The 24,866-nt window shown below is 36.6% G+C and overlaps 1 long non-coding RNA gene across 1 annotated transcript in view; it reads left to right on the forward strand.

The window, feature by feature from the left end:
- Window positions 1–3,732: 3,732 nt before the first annotated feature.
- LOC109027979 (uncharacterized) overlaps window positions 3,733–24,866 on the forward strand; it is a 168,125-nt gene continuing 146,991 nt past the window's right edge. Inside the window, exon 1 of the long non-coding RNA XR_002007032.1 lies at window positions 3,733–3,991. This is a non-coding gene — a long non-coding RNA (uncharacterized lncRNA). The remainder of the gene's footprint in view (window positions 3,992–24,866) is intronic.

Genomic DNA, 24,866 nt, shown 5'->3' on the forward strand with positions numbered 1-24,866 from the left:
GTTATCTATTATTATTAGCTTTTTAAATATTAAGGATATTATTTCCTTGTGGATCACTTTTTAAAAAATATCTTTCTTCATTTAATACTTGCCTCTTCCTTTTATCCAAGGTTTTAATCTTCAAATGTGTTAAATTTTAGGTGGCTGGATTTGTTGATCTTTAACTTTGCATTTTCCTTCAATGCTTGTATGCTCAGAGAGTCTCCCTCAATGGCAATTTGTGAAAGAATAGATTTTCAGACGCTATCTCTATTTTTCTTTTCCTATTTATGATTCGTCAATTTCCTGCCATGTGTTTCAGTCCTCTTCATTCTTTTTTCCCTCATTTCCTTTATTTTTATTTTTGATTGTGACAGAATATATGTAACATATAATTTACCAGCTTAATCATTTTAAGTCAGGAGTGTAAAGTACATTCACACTGGTGTGCAATCAAAATCCAGAACTCATTTCATCCTGCAAAGCTGAAACTCTACCCCTCTTAAACAACAACCCCTCATTCCAACCTCCTCTCAGCCCCACTGGCAAGTGCCTTTCTACTTTCTGTCTCTACAAATTTGACTACCCTAAATACCTCTTATAAAGGGAATCATACAATATTTGTGTTTTCCTGACTGGCTTATTTCACTTAGCACAGTCTCCTCAAGGTTTATACGTATGTAGCATGCATTATAATTTCATTTTTTTAAAGGCTGAATAATATTTCATTGTATATGTAGATGTATAGACTACCTTTTGTTTATCCATTTTCTCATCAATGGGCACTTGGGTTATTTCTACCTTTTGACTAATGTGATTAATGCTTCTATGAGCATATTTGTACAAACATCTCTATTAGACAGTACTTTAAATTATTTTAGTTATATACCCAGAAACAGAATTGCTGGATCATATGGTAATTCTATTTTTAATTTTCTGGGAAACTGCCATACTGTTTTCCATAGTGGCTACATCATTTTACTTTCCCACCAACAGTGCACAAAAGTTCCAATTTCTCCACATCCTCACCAACACTGTTATTCAAATGTAATGGCAAAATAGAAGCATTTTTCACACACAAAAAGAATAATACAATTTATTGTCCACAGAACTGAAGTAAAAGAACTATTAAAGTTTGTGCTTTAGCAATAAGACAGTGAACTCAGGATGAAGGTGAGGGTGTAAGAATTTCTGAGTTGAACTACAGTTTTAGAACATGTATTGGTAAATTTACTTTAACATTAATCATAAAAATATAAATACCCCTTTTTAAAAGGGCAAAACTAGAACTATGAGCAATAACAAGATTGTGTGGGAAGTGTTCAATGGATAGTTAAAGCATTCTATGGAAATTCTCAGGATAACAAAAGAGATAATGAGTAGCAACAGTCCTGTTGGAAAAATTTACATTTGGTAAGATTTATAAATGTAGCATCTATCTGTAAGTTTGTTCTTTTTATAGTTGAATATATCTGTTCATATGGACATACCATATTTTGCTTCTCCATTCACAAGTTGATAGACATTTCAGTAGTCTCCAAATTTTGGCTATTATGAATGATGCTGTTACGAACATTCATGCACAAGTCTTTGTCTGGACATAGATTCTCATTTTTCTTGAGTATGGATCTAAGAGTGAAATTACTGGGTTATCTATTAAATAATAATTTTTGAGTAAACGTAGCATTTCACATTCCCACCAGCAATGCATGAGAGTTCCAGTTCTTACATTCTCATCAGTCCTTGTTATTATTAGTCTTTGTTTAGAGCCATCTTAGTGGGTTCAGCATTATATCTCTTTGTTGTTTTAATGTTAAATACACCCTTTTGAACTAGTAGAATCTTTGAGAAACTGTGACTCCTCCCTAGCTCTCTGGACTCCCAAAGCTTTAATCCACTGTTTAGTGTTCTTTTAACAATTATGATGTGGCTATAATTTATTCATTGATCCATTCATTCATTGATTCATTAACTCAACAGTGATAACTGAACGTCTGCAATAGGTCAAGCGATATTCTAGGAATAAAAAACTGAATTAAATTGATTCCTGCTCTCCAGGACTTGACTAACCTAATTGGAAACATGGACCTAGACAATAAGAATTAAAATACAATGTGGTAGATGCAAATAAAGTACAAAATGTTATTCAAGTTCTGATCTAGTCAAATCTTAATATGTCAAGGGCTTTTAGTTGCCATTTTCCTTGTCATGAGAACATCCTTCTAACATGCTCAGGGTTGATTTCTAATGGTAAGAGAATGAGGTTGGAATGAGATAGGAGCTGACTTCCAGTCAACACTGTGGGCTCCACATATCACTTTTCTTTAGTCCATTATCAGTGCTATTATCTAGTTCAGAACTTGATATGCTCAAAACACCCTAGTTTCTGTTCTTGCATCTTAAAGTAGAAAGATCAGATGCTATTTCCATTAGTTGTCCATCTAAGGATACCATATAGCTAATCCCTTGATAGATTTAGTTTCACCACCTTACATTGAATTTTTCTTAAGAAGGAAGCAACTAAAATAAACAAGAAGTTCGATCCTGAGATTCTGAGGGCAATGGCATTTGCAAGCAATTTGTGGCAGGTAAGAGAGCAGTCCATAAAGTACTTCCTCCTAGGATGTTCTTGTGATTTCTGCTCTAATATATCTGCCACCCCCAAAATGCATGCAAGTGCCTACACACACACACACACACACACACACACACACACACACACACACACACACTGCCACCACCTTCTCCACTTCCCTAAACCCAATGAATGACTAACTTGCACAACATTCATCCACAGATTTTAAATATGAATACAAAGAAGGGATTCTAGTGATTGGTACTTTTCCTGACCTTTAGATAACAGTTAACTAAACCATTTTAAGCTGATGTTGACATAGCCTATTAAATATCTCTACAGCAGAAATTCTACAATCTGCATTGTTCAGAAGTCCTGAAGTCTATGATTTAATGTAAAAATAGACCAGAAATCTGAAGAATTTATACAATTTATATTTATAACACAGTTTACTGAGTTAGTTGAATGTGTCAGAACACAATATGTGTACATATAAAATTTTTGGTGAAGTATGCCATAAAATTATAATTTGTTCATTAATTTTACCAGTTCACAAACATTTCTTAGGTATGGGTAATATGTCAGGCTATATGCTGGTTATTGTGGATACATGGATAAGAAAAAGACGATCCTCATCTTAAAGGAACAAACTCATTGGAGATAGACCTCTAAACAAAGAATTACCACACACAGTAATAAACACAGGGAAAAAAGAAAAATTAATCATCAGGATAGGAATGAAGGAGTTTTAGGGAAAACTTCCAAAGAAATAGGTTTTGGAACTGTGCCTTAAATATTTGCTGCTCACAAAGTGTGATTTTCAAACTAGAGGTATTCACATTTTCCAGAAGCCTGTTAGAACTTCAGAATCTCAGATCCCATTCACGACATACCAAATCAGGATCTCTATTTTAATAAGATCTGTGGTCATTTGTGTGACATTAAATTTTAAGAAGGTTTGCTTTAAAGGATGGTGAAGAATTCCCAAGTAGGTTTGAAGGAAAGGAAAAATATTCTCCAGAAGTGGGAACGATACTTGTAAAGGGACTATCTTGGACAAGATTCTCCTCAGAAGCACACTCTGAGGCAAAGAGTTGAGTACAGCAGTTTATTTGGGAGGAAACACTAGTAGGGGAGTGGGAAGTGAGATAAGGAAGGGAAGAATGACTGTAAGGAGTGTCTTTTCTGGCAGATTACTTCTGTGAGCAACTGGGTCTCTCAGTTCTTTGGGAGCACCCTGGGAAACTGTGTGGCTATGACTTGGAGCTGCTCACCAGTTCCAGTCATTCTGTGGTTGAGAGCTGCTCCCTATGGATGTTAATTCTTCTCCATTTTAGATTTTCCACAGGTGTGGGCCCCATTAGCTCTGGCCACCTGAGAAAGCCCTCAGGCAAAGAGTCGCAGGTGAAAGCCAGCAGTTAGAGGTTCACAGAAATGGTGAGTGCTGAAAGGATATGGGTGGGTATCAACGATGGCTGCTATAGAGATCAAGGCATGAAACGGGACTACAAGGTATACTCAAGGAATTGCTGGTTGTCTAGCATTCTGGGAGTGTAGGGAATAAGTGTGGAAGTATCAGGATCTAAGGCTGTCTAGATACATAACAGCCAAATCATGAAGGGCCGTGTGAGGAAGACATGCTAAGGAAGTTGGGACTTATTTTGCGGGCCACTAAATATTTAAAAAATAGAGTGTCATAGTAGAAATTTCATCTTTGGAAAGATTATTTTGCAGTCTAGAGGGTGGGACTTCAGTGAGACTGAAGACAGAGAGGCCAGTTAAGAACTCTATAATCTTGGATACAGCTTTTGTAGTTAGGGTATCACCATTAGCTGACTGGATTAATTAATATCTCTATTGAGCTTCTGCTATGTTTACAGCATTTCGCAGGTAGCTGTGTGAGGTATATCAGGTATTTTCTTTAATTAATGAAAATAATCTGTTTAAAGTCTATTCAATATATTAGTGCTATTGCTGTATGTTAGTGTTGGTGTGTTTAAATTTTACATGATGTGTATATATCACAGGTCTTGAGTACGCTAGCTGATACCTAGTATCATTCTCTAAAAAACGACCAATAGTATTTTTCTTTTTCCTGAGAGCACAGGATGAAATTTAAGCTAATAATTTTCTTTTATACCAAAAAATTACCTTTATACAAATTTTTTAATACCAAAAGTTCCCATTCATTGGGAACTACAAGTAGGTCCCCAGTGAATGAATATATTAATTATTCACCTTGCTCATGGACACTAGTCACATTTTATTTGCGACCATTGCCACATCTCATAGAATAGGAATTTCTTGGTTATTGCTATATTCACTCATATCAAAGTGTTGCCTTCCATTTTTCTTAGCTAAGATAGGCAGAAAACTTTTTACTAAGCCAGATAAATAATGGCTCATGTACTAATCCTTGTGAAATTAAACAAAAAAACTGTGAAATTAAAAAAAATTATGAAATTTAAAAAAAAGGAAAGAAATTCCTGCCATGTCACTTACTATCCCTAATCTTAATTTCAGTGTTGTATAGATGTGTGCTTCTAAAATGTCATGTTTTTCACACTTCGTTTCAATCCTTGAACTCTATTGAAAAGCTTCATTATATATTCTCCATTACTGATCTCATTATAAAAATTTGATGTTGCTTAAAATAACCATTTGCTTTATTAAGCCAAGCTTTGTTTACTTCTGTATCTGTTGAGATTAACCTCCCATCACCATCCTTATACATGTACCCTTTGATTATTCTCAGTATTGATATCTTGGTCTTCCAAGAGCTGTAAGTTTTCAATTCACAAAAGGAAGGAGGTTCTAGGAGTCAACTAATGTGATGACTAGATTTGTATATGGTGTTAAAGTATTAAAGGAGAGAATTTCTTCTCCTGTAGCTTATCATTTATTTGAATGCAGAGAAAATTTACTGGGGAGATTCAAAATGATAAATTTGTTTATATGGAATTCAATAAGCAAGATGCTGAAATAGAGTCTAAATCTTCCATCATCACTAAAGCTGTTTGATAAGAAATTTATCTCCTCTTGTCTGCTTTAGCTTGATCTAAGTTAAGTACTAATGAATCATGACCCAGTCTGTGTTCATTTGTCCTCACATTTTACTTGCTGTGGCAAGGATTCAAAAGTGATTGATTAATGTCAAATAGGTTTTGCTCTCTATTGGAAATCTTGCCGCAGTAACACATGCTTTTTTTGTTTTAAATTTATATAAGGCAACTTTCTCTATGGTGGGTACCATAGAAGACTAGAAGTTTCTATTATAACACATTCATCATTTTGAAAAATGAAGGTGGCTGGCTGCAGTGGCTCACGCCTGTAATCCCAGCACTTTGGGAGGCCGAGGCGGGTGGATCACCTGAGGTCAGGAGTACGAGACCAGCCTGGCCAACATGGTGAAACCCTGTCTCTACTAAAAATACAAAATTAGCCAGGTGTGGTGGCGGGTGCTTGTAATCCCAGCTACTCGGGAGGCTGAGGCAGAAGAATAGCTTGCACCCAGGAGGCGGAGGTTGCAGTGAGTCGAGATCATGCCACGGCACTCTAGCCTGGACAACAGAACGAGACTCCGTCTTAAAAAAAAAAAAAAAAAAAAGTGTGAAGCTATCTGAAGATTGACTCAATTGACCTGATGCAATGAGGAAGTCCACTAGAGGATTTAAGCAATAGGCCAAGTTTTCAATCAAATCTTAAAATAATTAAGAGACCTTAAAATGCTTGACTAAATTTCTGAGTGATCACTTGTGTATTCTCATCAAATGAGGTAGTTAAGAGACCTGAGGAAGAGAATACTTTTGGATCTGAGTTTCTATCTGTTAAGTAAAAATGGATTTGTTGTATAATCTGAGTAAGCTGTTTACCATCTCAAGAGTCTCCACTAAGAAAAAAAATGTTAGATAGTGGATAACAATGCTCTCTTTATGAGGATTACATGGTGTAAAGTGACTGTCATGTTTCAAAGCTTCATAAATTGGGGAAATAGATAAATAACTGTGGATAGTTTTGCCTTTTTGTAAACAGATACTGATAAAAAGACCTAGAATAAAGGCTCTCTCTTTTAATAATTTCTGAATTTCTTGTAACTTTCCACTGCCTTTCACTCAAACTCCCCATTACTCCAGTTATGCAGCATTTATGCTGGGGGCTTTATGGGCTGCCATTACTGCTGTGCATGCTTTTCCATTTAATTTTAAAGTTCCATTGTTCTAGGGCATTAGGATTGTTATCAGATTTCTTAAGGTCAAGGTCAGTGAGTCAAATATACTGGAGCATAAAACATTTTTTTCATCCTTTTAAAAGTCTCACATTTATTTTGAAAAGATCAGGAAACCCACCCATCTTTACCTCTCCTTAATGTTGATCCAATCTGAACTTTAAATTTTTTACTTTTTGCAGCATGATTTGTAACATAGATGGCTAGCCTTAAATTTGGCCAAAAAAAAAAAAAAGCGGGGGGGGGGGGGGTGTTTCTTTTTTGCTTTTGCTGAAGCGAGCCCTTCTGGTCATCTGTAGGTTAGCTCTTGTTGGTGAACTGATGACAGTGGAGGCACCTGCACTTTGGAAATAAACATTATATCAAAAGAAGTCAAGCAGCAAAGGTTAAACCAGAACATGGACCCTGTTGCTCACATGAGCCCCAGGCAGGCATTCTATAGAATCTGAGAAGCTAGTCTCTAGGGAGAGGGAGAACTTTTTGTTCTCGCCCAATCACTCTCCACTACTGCTCAGGACAATGCAGACATGCCCTAGTGAAAGTCAGCTCTACCCACGCAAAGTGAGATAGGAGAACATTTTAGGGTGAAACTAGAAAATGATACATGAAGATAATTGCAAAAAATAAAGTGATTTTAAAGTTTTCTTTGGGGCATGGTCATCTGCATGGGGATATCTAGAACTGTGGCAGCCATCTGGAGACCTTGAAGCAAGTCAGTCTAAAAGCAGACACTTTGCTATGTCTTAAATCTCACTATTGGCAAAATGGAAAGAAGAAAAGCATCTATGTTCTCATTACTTCCACTGGTTTACTGAGTTAACCAACATAACAAGAAAGGAGAGAGTTTCAGGAATTTTTGTATGTTAAAAAAGTGATTTTTAGATGTTAGCAACTATCAACTAAAGATGGTCCTTTGAGTTAGAGATAAAATAGAGCTTTTTGGTGACCTCCTTTGTAGTTGAATAACCACTACCTACACAGGATCTTCACTGAGGCAATTGGTTTTAAATATCACCTTTGAAGCCAACATTTCTCCTGTTAATTTACAATCTTTAGAAAGAGTGATAGGTAATTAAAAGGCTATAACAGGGAATGTGCTCACAGAATAAATATGAAACACCTTTGATACTGTGGTGCTAAAGGATAGATGCGAAAGTCTTCAGTCAGCTTCAGGTTTTCTCCCATTTGAATCATGAGGTTAGCATTTAATTAGTAAAGGGGTGGGACAATGTAACAGACTAGGTATCTAAAGACTCATTCTTTCCTTCACTTAGGAGAATTACTACCAGCCAATTATCCCTTTACAAAATGCTATTTATCTCATCTTCATGTATACATCTTAGAAATAAGGGAGGATGCTATGATTCATGTCTGTGATTTTGGTCTCTTGGTTTTAAAATTGCCCGTAAGTGTAGATGCTGTTATGATGTCACACTCACAAGAAACCTGAGTTTACCATCAAGACCCATTGTGAAAGCTTGACATTGTTATTCCAGCATTATCCAAAGTTATTATTTTTGTGAGGCAGGATGAAGCTGAATTGAACTAAAGAACTAGACATATTGTGCAAAACCTGATGACTTTTTCTTGAAAGCTGACCCAGACTGCTACAAGCTCTTTAACTTTTGTAATTTAAAATTAATTTGAATGAAAAAAATATTAGGAGCACTTGTTTCTGGCTATTTTGAACAAAGTCATTTCTTTTTGGAACATTAATGGCTCCAAGGTAGAAGGAGAAAAATGAGAACTTGCTTATGAGCTTATGGAAGAAACATTACGTTTTCAAAATGAGAACCCAAGGTAATTACTTCACTTGAGGAAAAAAGGGAGTATGGCACTTTGGCACATTCCACAAACCAATTAAATATTAGCAAAACAAGTAGCCTTAGAAATGACATTTCTTTATGTGGAATATATAAGCTCAGATTTTAGAGATAAAGCTTATCTCAACATTTCTGTCTCTGCCTCCCTACTCCACTCCTATAAGTTTCTCACCTGTAAACAAGAAAATATTCTTCAGAGTATCAGCTTGGCATTAGCATAGGTCATGGAAAATCCAGTGAGCCCAGTAATAGAGTGTGATACTGTGTGTGCTGCTACTTCCAGGGAGTGCAGTGCTGCTACCTGGGGAAACAGACCCAGATGAATGGGCTGACCTTGGGTGAGTTGTATAGTCATGCTTTCTTGGTTTCCTCTGCTGCAAAGGGATAATGGTGATGCTATCTACCTTGCTGGTCTGGTGTTCCACAAATATTACTGAAATGGTAGTTGGTTAGCACTTTGAATGAATGTGCTATTTTAAAACTGCCCTTATTGCCGTCTCTTCAGGGCATAGAAATCTTCTACAGCCAGGAGCTAGTCTACCTGTACACCATGTCCATGAAGCTTGGAAAGGAGAAGAATGTGAATCTTAGACGAGAGCATGAGTTCAATTATTTAGATCATGACAAGGCAATGCACTTATTTGTGAGTGGAGAAAGACCATTCTGCATCTGGCAGTGGCCACCCCCAAATAAAAATAAGTAAAATTAAGTTATATTTCCATCATACTCAAATTAAAAATTAAAAAACTGTCCAGAAAAGGGCAAACATGAATATATATTGAGGGGAATTGATAATTATTTATTCTCAACGTGTACTAATCATTACACTGGAAGAATGCATAAGTTATTTTCACATGGTCTGCTTATAGCAAACTCACTCTCACAGCTATCAGATACTCAAGGGTTTTCATTAAAAACCGGTACTCAAATCAATAGTCTTCCAGTTTGAATGGGAATAGGAGAAAAGGTTAGACACGGCTGTTATTTCAGCTTTGGCTGCTGTCCAAGACGCTGATGCGCTGTTACCTAGAAGTAGGCATTGGGGCCACAGAAAGCCTATGTGTCAATTCTGTGACCAATCTGCCTGAAGTTCTGCAACAGTGAAAATAGTAACTTTCTTAGAATCCCATGGCTCACAACACTTCTGCTTATAGAAATAAAATTTGTCTTTTGAAGAATGTGCACTACAACTGGAAAAATAGGTCAAGACATTTTAAAGTGCATTTAGATAACAAGAAATGTTCAGTGATAGTCACAAAATCCAACCCCTATGTGCCATTAATTAGTGCACTTTCAGCTTTGAATGCCGTTGGTTGTCCACAATCCAGGCATCTTAAACCTGTAAAAGAAAAGGATGGATTTTATGACCACCTTGCTATGGTGGTTTTAAATAGAGTAATAACCTAAGTTCTATCATTATTAAGTCTCAAAGACAGTGATGCCTAATCGTATAATTATTTGTCTGTTTATAGATTCTCAATGAACAGTATGTCTTAGTTTATTGCTGTACTTGTTTGGATGTTAATTAACTGTCAGAGCAATTAAATAACAATTCTTATCATTTGAGGGGCTTAAGGAGAGTCTGCTGGGTCAGTTTAAGATTTAAATGTAGTCCAAATTGCCCAAGATAACATTTTTTTCCCTTTCCCTTTAGAAGCATTTTTATATGCATTGTTCCTTAGAATCCTCCACAGACAGCATACTCTCCAGTTTTGGAAATTCTGTTTGGAACTCAAAAATGCTCCCTTTAAGGAATGTCTTATAATGATTTTTTTTTTTTATAACCAAGCCAGAGATAAAGAAGCAGTGGGTTCAGCAATTTATATCACACCCTTTGCACACATCTTTCCCACCTTAGCTTGCATGTACATATGTAAATAATGTGAGTCAAGAAACTGAGAAAAATGTGCACATCTTCTACTGAATTCCCCAAATGGGCAACTCAGGCCATTATTGGCTCTTCAGTTACCTAGCAAATATGCTTTCTGCTAGAAAGAGTGGAAAGGCAGAAGCTCCTGAAATTGCTCAGCTATCTGGGTAAACTCAAGAGTCATGGGACTGGGAATTTCAATCTGGATTCTCTAAAATCTCTTTGTGAGTATTGAGGTCGCTTGCTGGCTTAGAAAACTGTCAGTGCTCACAAGAAACTCTTCACAACTATTAACGGATGACTCAGTTTGCCTCTGTATGTTCTCCCAATAGCAGAATTGTTGGCTGGCACCTGCTCCGCTTTTTAAGCAATCCCAGAAAATGGATGTTAAAACCTTCTGGTGATTCAGCAGTGTGTGGAAATGTTACTGCTGTGCTAGAAGGATTTGTTTCTACAGGCAAAGAGCTTTTATGTATTTGCCTGGGTTATTTAATAAATTTTGGTTTATAGAGGCCATTTATTTATGCTTTTCTGTCTATAGCTGGACCACACTAGTCTGTTATATAAACACTGAACCAATCCTGCATGCTACTATATTTTTGAGTTTTTTACATCAAATTAGTTTTATACATCATACTCTTCATACCACACCAAAAGACTGTTTTGAGGACTGGCCTTCACAAAAGTTGAGCTTTAACTGTATATTTAAAGAAACAACTGTCCCCTTTCCACTGTTTTTTCAGAAGTCTGAATCAGCCCCCGCCCCCAGGGTAAAATTACACTTAGCACCACCTCATGCAGCTGGCAGGACAACTCATCCAATTTACTCCACAGATATAATCCTGCATTTGAATAACTGAGGTAAACATAGTTTATTGCTACCATAAGGTACTGTCATTGCAACTGTAGGCAGTCATTAAGTCAATGATAATTTATGGTTCTATCACCACAAAAAGGTGTATCAAACTTTTTGAACTCTGCAATCAAAAAGAACTAAAAATGCCCATAAATCTGAATGTTATCATCCTAAAACCTTTGAGGATTGAGCTGATGTCATCTTCTTTCCCAGTTATACTGCACCACATAATTATTATGTTAAAAAGAGAAAAGAAAATGTATTACAAGCCTTGTAGACATAATTTGATGTGAGAAAACCTTAAAATACATGAGTTTCATAAAGTGGAGTCCATCAACCCATGATATAGTCCGTCAGCATCTATAGGCCATGGGTCCTGTAGATGTAATTGTCGTAATGAAACAAGCCCATTTAAAGCATATATATTCTGTGCTAGGTTCCGCACACAGCAAATTCTATAAAAAAATTGATATTTGGTTTTATAAAGTCCTAAGCTGGGAGTCAAGAAGAATGGTCTCTTTCACACATTCGAAATAGCCATTCCACGTCTTGGACCTGGTCCTGCGCTGTGGACGGTATTATCACCACTGTGTCTTTTAGCTCTAAGACTGTTTTGGAAAAAAATCTTATAGATACTCTAAAGCCATACATTGCAGAAGAGAATGTTTAACATTAAAATACAAAAGTAGTTTTAAATTTTAGAGCAAGACAAATAAATTTATTAAACTAATCTCATGTTATTTGTGCCCACACTGAGATAACAGACAGTTCTACAGTCATTTTAAATTGCAAATGTTTTCAGTTCAGGAATTAGGCTTATCTTTGGAAAATAGTAACCAAAACCCCAAATGTTATTTAGCAGGTAAACTCCTTTTGACAGGTTGAGTTTACTTTGGTCTGGAAAATTCTAGTAGAAAAGCGGTGGGATGGAGTTAATTTCTTATTTGTTTTTCCTGCCTCATGGCTCCCTCTTGCTAACTAGTTTCTAAACACTTTGGAGTAGCAGGGAGAAGAAAAGAAGAAATAAACGGGTAGGGTCTAGGTCTTGCTAGATCAAAGTAACATGGCTTCTTGCCCTCTGGGGCTGGCCCTTTCTGTTGTGAAAAACATTTTTCAGAGGCTGAAAGAGTGTGCCTTCTGGGTCTCATTCTTTCTTCCCAGCAATCCTCTTGACCCAAGTAGATGCATCCTATTCTGGGTAGATTTGCAGTTTCTTCCACAGCCATTTATCCCCAGCTTGTTGCTTCTGTGCCTCTTCTGCACCTGCAAGCTATGCTATTGGAAAGAGCCCAGAGCGATCTGGAATCTGCTCTACCATGTGGCACCCCTCTCTGTTGAGGGAAGCACTGATTCCCCACTGTCCCCCAACAAATAATAGGAGTCTATTTCTCTTCTCCTGACTCCCATCTAGGTATTACTTGGCTCTCACTGTCTAAATTTCCTGGGTAGGTGTCAGATCCCGGTCTGTCCTGCCCTCCACGTTAGGCAGTCACATAGGCACTCCAAGTAGCCCCATGGACTCACTGTCACCAGACTTGGGGCATCTGCCACCTTTCTCATGAGTTAAAGGAGAGGGCTCAAAGTCGAGCTTTCTTCAGTGACATCTCAACAAATCCTCCTCACAGGATTCTCCCTCCTACATTTTTGCACACATTTAATATTTCAAAGTGCATAAAAAGGTTCAAGAGATAAGGAAGAATTTCTTGGGAATTTCCTCTGAAAATTTGCATTTAATGATTCTGCAATTCACCACGAGCCCCTCATCTTTTATAAGTTAATGTTTAATTGAAATATCAATTTTAACACCTAGCAGCTTGGCTAGATGGTTAAGCATTTATAGAAAGGATGCACAATGAATACATAATTGCAGAAATACTCTTTTAAAAAATCCACAATTGAGTTTTTTAAGAAACCTAACTACTTTAATGAGATATAATTCATATACCACAAAATTCAACTTTCAAAACGTGTATGACTGACTGTTTTTTAGTGTATTCACCGAATGACGCAACCATCAGAACTAATTTTAGAGTAGTTTCATCACCCTCAAGAGACACCCTATATCTCTTAACAGTCATCCCCATTCCCTGCCCACTACCTACACCTCTGGAAACCAGAGGTTTCTTCCTGTATTTATGAATTTGCCTATCCTGAACAGTTAATAAAAGTTAAGTGGCTGGGTGCAGTGGCTCACACTTCTAATCCTAGCACTTTGGGAGGCTGAAGCGGGAGGATTGCTTGAGCCCAGGAGTTCAGGGCAGCCTGGGCAACATAGGGAGAGCCCCATCTCTACAAAAAAGCAAAAACGTTAGCCAGCATGGTGGCATGCAGCTGTGGTCACAGCTACTTGGGAAGCTGAGGTGGAAGGGTCACTTGAGCCCCGGAGGTTGAGGCTGCAGTAAGCTGTGGTTGCGCCACCACACTCTAGCCTGAGTGACAGAGTGAGACATTGTCTCAAAAAAGAAAAGAAAAGAAAGTGAAAAATAGAGTCATACAACATATCACCTCTTGTATATGGTTTCTTTTACTCAGCATAATGTTCCCAAGATCCATCCGTGTTGTAGTTTCCACTGTTACTTCATACCTTTTTACTTCCAAATAATATTTCATTGTATGGATACACCACATTTTGTTGATACATTTATTATTTGATGGACATTTGGGTTGTTGTCAATTTTTGGATATTATGAATAATGTGGCTACAAACATTTGTGTACAAATTTTTGAGTGGACATGCTTTCATTTCTCTTGGGTATAAACCTAGGACTGGATCATATACTAACTGCATATTTAACATTTTGAGGAAGTGTTTACCAAAGTGTTTACTAAAGTGTCTGCACTATATTGCATTCCCACCAGCAATGTATGAGGGTTCCAATTTCTCCACATCCACACCAACACTTGTTATTACCTTTCGTTTTTATTTTAATTATCCTAGTGTTGGTAAACTGATTTTGATTTGCATTTCCTTAATGACAAATGATGTTGAACATATTTTCATTTGTTTTCTGGCCACTTGTGTATATATTTTGGAAAAATGTATATTCATGTGCTTTTCTCATTTATTAATTACTTTTTAATTGTTATTTAAAAGTTCTTTATGATGCAAGTCCCTTATCAGATAGATGATTGCAAAATTTTCTTCCCATCTGTGGGTTGAATGTTTACTTGGTGTCCTTTGAAGCATAAAAATCTTTAATTTTGTTGAAATCCGATATATATCTTTTCTATTGTTACTTGTACATTTACTGTTATCTAAGAAACCATTGCCTATCCCAGTGTTACGAAAATTTATTCTATGTTCTCTCCTAAGAGTTCTAGAGTTTAGGCCTTCAATTTATACCAATGATCCATTTTGAATTAATTTCTGTATATAATATGAGATAGGTGTCCAACTTTATTCTTTTACATTTGGGTAACCAGTTATTCTGGCAACATGTGTTTGAAAGGAGATTCTTGGCCTGGCATGGTGGCTCACACCTGTAATGCCAGCACTTTGGGAGGCCAAGGCAGGCAGATCACTTGAGGTCAGGAGTTTGAGACCAGCCTGGCCAACGTGGTGAAACCCCATCTCTATTAAAAATATAAAAATCAGCCTAGTGTGGTGGTGGGCACCTGTAATCCCAGCTATTTGGGAGGCTGAGGCAGGAGAATTGCTTGAACCTGGGAGGCAGAGGTTTCAGTGAGCCAAGATTAAGCCACTGCACCCCAGCCTGGGTGACAGAGCGAGACTCCATCTCAAAATAAATAAATAAGTAAATAAATGTTAAAAAAGTTTAAAAAATAAAAGAAAATTCTCAAGACTTAACAGCAGCCTGGGTGTTTTGGTGGCATCTATGTCCAGGTGTAAGTGATGATAAAACACTATATATGGAAAGTTCAGTTATAAAAATAATTTATTGCTCCTTGAGGGAGTTCCTGACTCAGGACTGAACTATATGAAAATAAACCTCCCTCTACAATTAGTTCATGGTCCTTTATTTTTATTTTTTGGCTGCTGTACATCCAAGATAGCTGCCTTTGGGGTCAAAATGCATTCCTGCAATTCTTAAGGATTCCAGTATTCCTCTCTATGTTGAAGAAATAAGGCTAAGGAACAAAAAAGACTGATGTTACCTGTAACAAATTATAAAAACAAAAATTGCATTGAGGTTTTATATATATATACACACACACACTACTCTCAGACTTTTATACAAGATTTCGTGATCTTGTATAAAAGACAAAAATTGCATTGAGGTTTTATATATATATATACACATATATATGTATATATATACAGACATATACACATATATGTGTGTGTGTGTATATATATATATATACACAAACTACTCTCAGACTTATATACAAGATTTCGTGATGAGCAGCTAACAAAGAGACTGAATATCCTAACAAGGTCGTTTTTAAATGATGTAACAGCAAAAAAACTGGAAAGATTTTTCTTTGTTATAAGAGTATAGTAAAACCTAAATGAACAGAGTGCTAGAAAATTTTCCTACTTCAGCAACCTATTATCAGAGTAATTTATATCTGCATTGATCTGCAAACCTAAATAAAGAACCAAACTATATTATATGTCAATTCAGGGGAATATTCTCTACATGTTTGAATTGTGTGTGACCAAGAATTGTGTTTCATTACAAATTTGTAGGGACTGCATTAGCTCCACCATGAACAAATTGCCTATTATAATATTATATGTGCTAAATTTATAAACAATTAAGTGATTTATATCTTCAACTGTGTTTCTTTTTTTAATGTTACTTCCTTGACTTTTAATTAGAGTCCTGGGAGGTAAGAGAGAGAAGAAGCAGAATTGCTTGTCCCAGTTAGTTCTGCATCATCAGTCATCATTAGGAAATTAATATGACTTTGCCATCCTTTTTTCTATCTAGATATACATGGGTATGTTAGAGTAGAAAATAACCACTTGAAACTTAACAAAAGCAGGTGAGAAGGGTTAGAATACTGTTCATGATATTGGGGTTACTAAGATCTCATTAGAACAAAGGGCTAAGGTTGTAGGTACTTCAGGGGAGGTAAAAGTAAATAAATTGCTAGAAAAGGTCAATACAGTCTCAGATTAGTGTTGCTGGGAACCAAGATGGTAAGACCCCTTGTGAATAGAGATATTAAAGAACAGGAAATCTTTCTATATTCTCAGCACTCCAGGAATAAATCACTGTGCACAGTCAGACAAGACTGAACTACATTAATCTGTTAATATTAAGATCAATTATTTCATTACTCTTTAATATGCTAATAATCAGAAATCAGGGAAATTCTAGAGCTAATGATTGGCAGGAGAGAGAAGAAGCAGAGGTGTTGTGAGATCCATGTATCAAAAAATCAATCACAGAAACTTAAAAATGGATTCAAGTTTTCAATGTCAGACTAAAGACAAGTTTATCAACTCTTCCTCCCATGACCTAATTACAGAAACAGGAATGACATTAAAGAAGGCAGCCAATTAAAGAATGACATAAAAGTGACATAATTTCCAACAGAAATAATGAACTGTAGAAGGGATCATCAGTGGACATAACATTTAATAAAATCTGTGGAAGTCAGAAAGCTGAGGAAGGAATGGTGACTACTGAATTGAGTGAAGGAAACCATAGCCTAGAATATCCTTGAGGGCCACTGCAGTGAAAGAGGCCTCTAATCTACCTGTAGGGTCCCATAGGTGCTATAGATTTAAAGAAGAGATCCCCAGCATAATGACTGGCTTTCTTCTCACTCAATTTAAAGCAAAGTCTGCCAGCCAGCAAGCTCAACTCACATACAGTACCCAGTCAGCCTTTCTATTGCCTTATTCTTATATATAAACAAGCAACAAAGGATCATAGATATTTGAGGAAAGCCTGCAACACAAGAGAGACTGGATGAAAAAAATGCATCAGGAAAAACAGGAAAAATTTCAATAATGCAAAAAGAATTATATCCTTAAATTGGTGACCTCAAAGATTTTTATGACTATACTACATATGCAAATGAGATAAGCATATTGTAAAAAATAAAAAATGAATTCCAATTCAAGATGGCAGATCACCACATGCATTGATCTCTTTTTCCTATTGACTCCATGAAGACAATAGTAAAATAAAAAGGTATAAACCTACATAAGTGGAGTGAGAAACTAGAAAATGTGAGATCAGAATAAGTTTCTGAAATCTAGAAAGAAATCCAGTGAACACTGGGAAATAATGAAGCAGAGTGGCAGGCTTTCAAGCTAGAGAAACTTGACTTAATGTTACTAATGGGACCCTAATAAGGCCTATGGAAAAATGAATTTTAATATATTATTACAGAAGTCCAGGAGGAAGGCCATGAGAGCCACATGAAGGCCACAAGTCTATGAAAGGCCATCCAATGTGTTGGTAGGTCCTATAAAAGAAATTAATGGAGAGGTCCTTACAAAAGAAGCAATAATTAGGGATTTACATTTGAATAACTTGACTTTGGAAAAGAGAAGAGACACTTTTCCCAAATATTAGCAAAAGAAAATAATGGAGGCTGGATAAGAAGAGATGAGATCATGGACTGAGAATCAGATGGGCTTCAGGTAAGCTAGGGATGCAAGAGGAAAGGTAAAGGTTTTAAGCAGCTATTGAGAGAAATATGTAATGGAACTGACACGAGATGAGAAATCATTGCTCAGTAGCAGTGAGGTCTCAGTTGAAGCTGGAATGAGTCATAATCCAACAAATCACCAGTGATTTTCTCTATTCATGCTCAGATGCCATAGGTATTAACACTGCAGAGAATCAAGAGGCCTGGTGATGCTTGTGTAGAATTGCTGAAACGGTTGATCGTGGAGGACAGACAGGAGAGGAATCATGCAAATACTACCAGAAAAGGTTAATGGATGGGGGAATATAAAGGAGAAAGAAGCCTGCAAAAGCAATGAAAGCAAAGAACAGGCTTAGTGGAGGTAAGGCTGTTTGAGGTGAAAGACTCGGGGGCCATGATTACAACTGAAATACAGGGTCCTAACTCATAAAGTCAGTGTATTGCATGTGAATGAGAAGATGCAAGGCATAGCTTTAAAGGTCACTAGATGGCATAGGGTATACATCTGGAGATCCATCTTAGCATTTTTTTTGGTAACTAAGCATGTACTCTTTGTAGGTAATAGAGGTTTTTAAAAATTGTGTGTATGTATGTATCAAAATGAATCAAAACAATTAGGATAAAAATAGCTTATGTAAAGGTCCTTGGTAAGATGATAGCAAAATAAACATCCCAAATAAGGCACGTCAGAGTAAACTGTAGTTATTTTTGTCCCTCAAAAGCAAATTTTCTAATAGTGGTGCACATGTGGCAGATCTATTTCTAGGAAAGCAATAAATTGTGTTGAAAAGAGACAAGACATATGCCTCACTCACGACTACTAGTAAGAAAAAATAATTTCTGCATGGCCAGTCAATGGTCAAAAGATATAAAAGGTTAGAAAGAAGGTATTTGGATAAACTATCCAAGGATGATATGTGAATGCAGATATCTTTAATCTATCATGTAGGTTAAATACATTAAATGTATACTATTTTGGCTATCTCTTGCTATATAATAAGCCACTCCAAAATTTAGCAGCTTAAAGAACAATAATGACATTATTGCACAGAAGTCTGTGGATGGATTGGGATCAGCTGTGCAGTTCCTCTCATTCGTGAAGAGTTGTTAGGGGCTGAAGACAACTGAGTACTCAAGTGGGCAGGACTGTCGAGAGCACTTGGTTAGCAGTTGGCTGGAAGTTCAGTTGGGGATCTTGACCAAGATGCCTCTCTGTTCCTCCGTGTGGTTTTCCATATATCTTGGCCTTCTCGCAACACCATGTCTGGGTTTGAATATTAAGAATTCCAGGTAGAAGCTGAAGATCTCTTAAGGCCCAAGTTTAAAAGTTACACCTGTCACATCTGCTGCTTTCTACTTGTCAAAACTAGTTTTGAATCTGGCCAGATTCAATTTACAGTGGTGATGTGTGGGAGTATCTTACTATATATATGTATAATCAAAGTAATATATGCATATATATTTTAAAAATCAAATAGTAAGAAGGTCTTGTGTGAAAAGTAATGAGTCCCTGACTGGCCTCCACTCTGCTCCACTGCAAAGATGAACACTTACTTGTTTCTGTTTTCAGTTATTTTGATAGCTGTCTCAATCAGGGTCTGGGATTTGAATTTAATATTTTGTTTTATGTTTAAAACAATTTTTGTAGAGACAAGGTCTCACTGTGTTGCCCAGGCTGGTCTCAAACTCCTGGGCTCAAGCGATCCTCCCACCTCAGCCTCTGATATTTGAATGTACATTGCTGACAAGTGAATGACTTAGTCTGTTACTGTTCCAGTGACGCTCCTAGGTCTGTGAAAAATGATGCATTACTGACAGCACAGCGAGTAACATGTGCATTGTCTTGTTTGTGTTAGTTCCCTTTGTCCTCTCAAGTCCCACGGGATGACAAGGAGGGTCCGGACAAATGTCAGCCGCACATGCAGTGAATTGTGTGACAGGATCACTGAGCTTAGGGAGTCCACTGTTTCATTATAAGCAGTAAACAAGCCTGCTCTCTGACCTGTGGGAGATATTGCTTCATTATTTAAGGTTGCTGACAGCAAACGCAGTCTGACATGTGGTTCAGGTCTGGGCCTTGCATTTCTAGCATACCCAGCAAGGTGTGTTTGAGCGCGAGACCCCAGGAGGAGTGTCTCCTACATCTCTAAATCAGGATTTGACATTTTTTTTCTCTAAATGGCTACATAGCAAATAGCTTAGGCTTTATGGGCCACATATAGTCTCTGTCACACATTCTTCTGTTTTGACCACTCTTTAAAGATAAATGAAAGCATTCTTAGTTCACCAGGCATACAAAAACAGGTCATGGGTTGGATTTGGCCTGCGAGCCATTGTTTGCTGACCCCTGCTCTTAACAATATATACCTTAAAAATAATTTATTAACATTGGACCTTATCTATTGATTTTTATCTGTGCTAGAGAAGAATATAATTCACTTTCACTTCACCTTTGTCCCTTTCTATATATTTAGTTTTTAGTTCTCTGTTAATGAAATTTGCAACTGTAAATAATATACAACTATTAATAGCTCTATTTTCTGTTCTATTAATTGTGGGTAGTGCCTTTGGACTCCACAGTTTGTAAAATGAGATTATTGGTGTCTTTTCCCTTCCTGTTATCTCTCCTTCCCTAGCTCCATCTCCCAGCTTATGCAATTACTTTTACAACATTAGTGTTATTTTTATTTGTATTCAGTTCCCTAACTATAACTTTTAATACTTTTATATAGAATAATTATAAACTTTTAAAATGTAAACAATATTTTTACCATGACTATTAAATATTGTTCACTTGACTGCCAAGAATCAAACTCTGATTAAGTTTCCTTTCTGACACAACTTTTTGTTTTCCCTGGGGCTACTACTTGTCTTACATATTTTTATTTTATTTTCTATCATTATTGCGTTCTTCAATTCTTAAAATTTCTCAAGGATAGTATCATATCTATGAAATCTCTATTTCCCAGATATCTTTCTTGGAACCTTTCATATTCTAACTCCATTATGAACTGATTGCTCTCTTAGGCTCATTGAACCGCCAATTTTTTGGGATTTTTAAAATTAATCTGCTGCATTGGCTGATATTTCCTGGATCTTATGTCTTTTTTCTTGTTTGATTTACCTCTTTATTTGGCTGGAGCACATTTTCAAGTAATATTATAAAAGAGGATACATGAGACATAGTTTTCAGTTCTTGGTTGTTTAGAAATATTTTTTATTCTGCAGTCACATTTGGTTGATAGCTTTTTAGGTATAGAATTCTAGATTGAAAATAATTTTCCTTCAAAATTCTGGAGGCATTCTTCCATAACTTTTAACATCTCATGTTACTGATAAGTAGTCTAATTCCAGTTCCTTTGTAATTATTACCTAGAACATGTATGGAGTGGGTTGAAATTGAGGCCAGCTGATCTGTCTACCTTGCAAAATTCTGTAGTTGGCTAGGACTATGACATTTCGATAATAATAGAATGTAGAAACAAGAGATAGGACTAAAAGGTCTGTGTGGTAGTCAGAGTGGCTTCTTCAAAATTATCCATACCCTAACTCCTAGGACCTGTGAATATGTTACATTACATGGCTAAAGTGACTTCACCGATATAATTAAATTTACAGACCTTAAGACAGGAAAGTTATTCTGGATTATCTGGGTGGACCCAGTTTAATCACAGGAGACCTTAAAAGCAAAGAACTTTCTCTGGATGGAGTCAGAGGGATAAGACAGAAGGAAAAGTCAGAGAGATTTGAAGCATGAAAGAGACTCAACCTGCTGTGGCTGCAGAGGACCACATGGAAAGCATGGGAAGAAATGCAGGTATCATAGAAGAGTAAAAACCTGCCTCAACTGACAGCCAGAAAGGAAATGGGGGTCTCATTCCTGCAACCACAAGAAACTGAACTCGGCCAACGGAGTCCATGAAGTAGGTTGGAAGTGGATTCTCCCCAAAGTGTCCAGTAAGGAATGCAGCCCTGCCAACACCTGGATTGCAGCATTATGAGTCCATCAGCAGAGGACCCAGCTGAGGTCCCATGGACTTCTGACCTACAGAAACTGTGAGATCATATGTCTGTGTTATTTTAGGTTACTGAGTATATCTGGTGATTTAGTATGGCAGCAACAGGTAACTAATAGAGAAGGTCATTAGTTGAAATCTATATGAAAAAAAAGTTAATGACCCTATCCTTTTTTCTAACTTTCTTCACACATAATATTCATCATCAGGTTTGCCTACAATTGAAGTCAAAAAATAGCAAAGTCACTTTTCTGAAGAAATATAATCATCTGCACTCTGCAGAGGCAAGGCAGCTTTAAGAACTTTGACTTGCATGTTGGTGGTTCAGAGACTCTCCAGCATGGTGGCCAGTTTCCCGCTCTCATGCCATAAGGCAAAATCTGCCAATTTGGCTTCCAAAGAACACAGATGGTTATCCCTAGACTAGTCAAATCAAGTATAAAATGTGAAAGAGTGAGGCAAATACAGAAAGAGAGAAAAAAAATAACCACAGAGGAAATATAAAACACAACTAATAGGAAATTTCTAAAAATTAAAAGAAAATACAGGAAGGGGAACGTCACACTCTGGGGACTGTTGTGGGGTGGGGGGAAGGGGGGAGGGATAGCATTAGGAGATATACCTAATGCTAAATGACGAGTTAATGGGTGCAGCACAGCAGCATGGCACATGTATACATATGTAACTAACCTGCACATTGTGCACATGTACCCTAAAACTTAAAGTATAATAATAATAATAATAAAAAGAAAATATTTAATAATAGAACACTAATTAGTATTCTAGGGTTATTTGAGAAGGTTGCATTGATAATGCAAAAATAGGACACTAAACAAAAACAATATCTAAACAATTAGAGAACATACAAAATAACCCTTGGGAAAGCAAAAAATGATGAATGGAAGAAAAAAAACCCAAATAAATTTAAAGGTTGAAAACAAAAATCAAGGAAATTTTCTAGCAAGTAACAAAACAAAAACAATATAAAAAACCTATACCATTGGGAAATAAATGAGAAAATATTATGGACTAGAAGACCAAGCCAGGAAGCTCAATATCTAGTTAAAAAGAGTTTCAGAAAATAACAGAGAAACAGATGACAGAAAAGTTTGGAAGAAATAACACAGTCTTTTTCAAAATTTCATGAGGGATATGTGTCTCCAGTTTAAAAGGGTAAATACAGGCATATAATTTTTCCTCTTTCCATGTCACTTGGATAGAAAAAAAATCTATCTTAGCATTTTATATGCTCATATTGCTACATAGTTCTGCTTGAGTGGGGCTGCCTTTGGGGCAAAGTTGTGAGAAAAGAAGGAGAAGAAAACAATGAGGATTCCCCTACATTAATTGGATCACAGGACCCATCTCTGTCAGTTCTTCTGGCTAGAAAGACTGGTTTAAGGTATCTGAACTATTTTTCCATCGCTTTAGTGCAGTTCTGTGGCTTAGGTTCTATTGGGTTAGAGTCAGGTGGTAAAAAATGAAAAAACCAGGAAAATCATGCCTGTTATGGTTCATTCTTCAGGTTTTGGCATACCTCTCCAATTCATCTTTTCAGAGTTCTCAGATTTTGATTTTTAAAATTTTGACCAGAATTTTTAGGTATAATCAGTTGAAAAACAAGTAGGGGTGTGCTTACTCCATTGTGGCCAACTCTGGAAATATAAAGCAGGTTTTAAATATTTAAGTATCTTAAGTATAAAATGAAAAATCCAGAAAGTTAGAAATATGAGACAAGATAAAAAGGTATATGGTTATCTATGGAAAGATTAATAAATTAAGTAATTGAATCAACAACGTCTCAGTTTCCATCTAGTGTAGGACTATGACACTTTACTTTTGGAGTAATTGAACTCACATCAAAGAACATTAATAAGGAGATATAAGGCTTGGTATTATGATGAAGGTGGAGGCAGCAAAGGTGATAAGTGGTTTGAGAAAACTCATAAAATGTGTGGACTTCTGAAACTTAGACTACAAAGTGCTAAGGAGGAGAATTGCCTGGCAGACTGCTGTTTATATATCTTTGTCTCTCTAATGGTGTTTAGTACAGTGCCTTACACATAGTAATGACATAAATGCCCAAAGAAAGGTTCAACTGATAATGACTGCAATGAAATTACTGAGCTGGTATGAAAAAGATCAAGAGTGAGTCCTGTTGTAATTGTTTTAGTCAGATGATGAACATTTTGTAGGGTATCGAGACTGGAATAGATGGAGATGAGATGGACCCACCTTGTTGAGGACATTAACTTTGAAAAAGAAGACCAGTATGGTGGCTCATGCCTATAATCTCAGCACTTCGGGAAAGCCAAGGCAGGAGGATTACTTGAGCCCAGGAATTTGAGACTAGTCAGGGCAACATGGCAAGACTCTGTCTCTACCACACACACACACACAAAAATTAGCTGGGCATGGTGGTGAACACCTGTGATTTGTGATTCCAGCTACGCTGAGATGGGAGAATCACTTGAGCCCAGGTTGAGATTGTAGTGAGCTGTTTTCATGCCACTGCACTTCAATCTGGGCAACAGAGTGAGGCCCTGTCTCAACAACAACAACAACAAAAAAAAAAAAAAAAAAAAAAGAAAAGAAAAAAAAGAAAGAAAAAGAAATCAGAAAGTGATCAGCAAGTATTTTGTCAAAAAATTTAATGCTACCAGCAGCTTGTGATATTTGTGATGTTAGGCTCTAGTTTCAGCAGTATTTGGGGAAAAAAAGACAAAAAAAAGACTATGAGTCATGAAGCTTGATCATTAATAGCACAATCTTTTCATGAAATTTCTACCATCATTTATCAAAATTTGCTCATCCTTTCATTATATCAAGTAACAATATAAAAAAGACTTAATGGATTCTTTAAGTAGCTTAGCTTTTGGTACTGAAGAATCATTTTCAAAATTAATATATACAAGGAATTTTAAGCATAGGAAATCCATTTGAACT

Source organism: Gorilla gorilla, chromosome 7, assembly GCF_029281585.2.
Source record: "Gorilla gorilla gorilla isolate KB3781 chromosome 7, NHGRI_mGorGor1-v2.1_pri, whole genome shotgun sequence".
Lineage (NCBI taxonomy): Eukaryota > Metazoa > Chordata > Mammalia > Primates > Hominidae > Gorilla > Gorilla gorilla.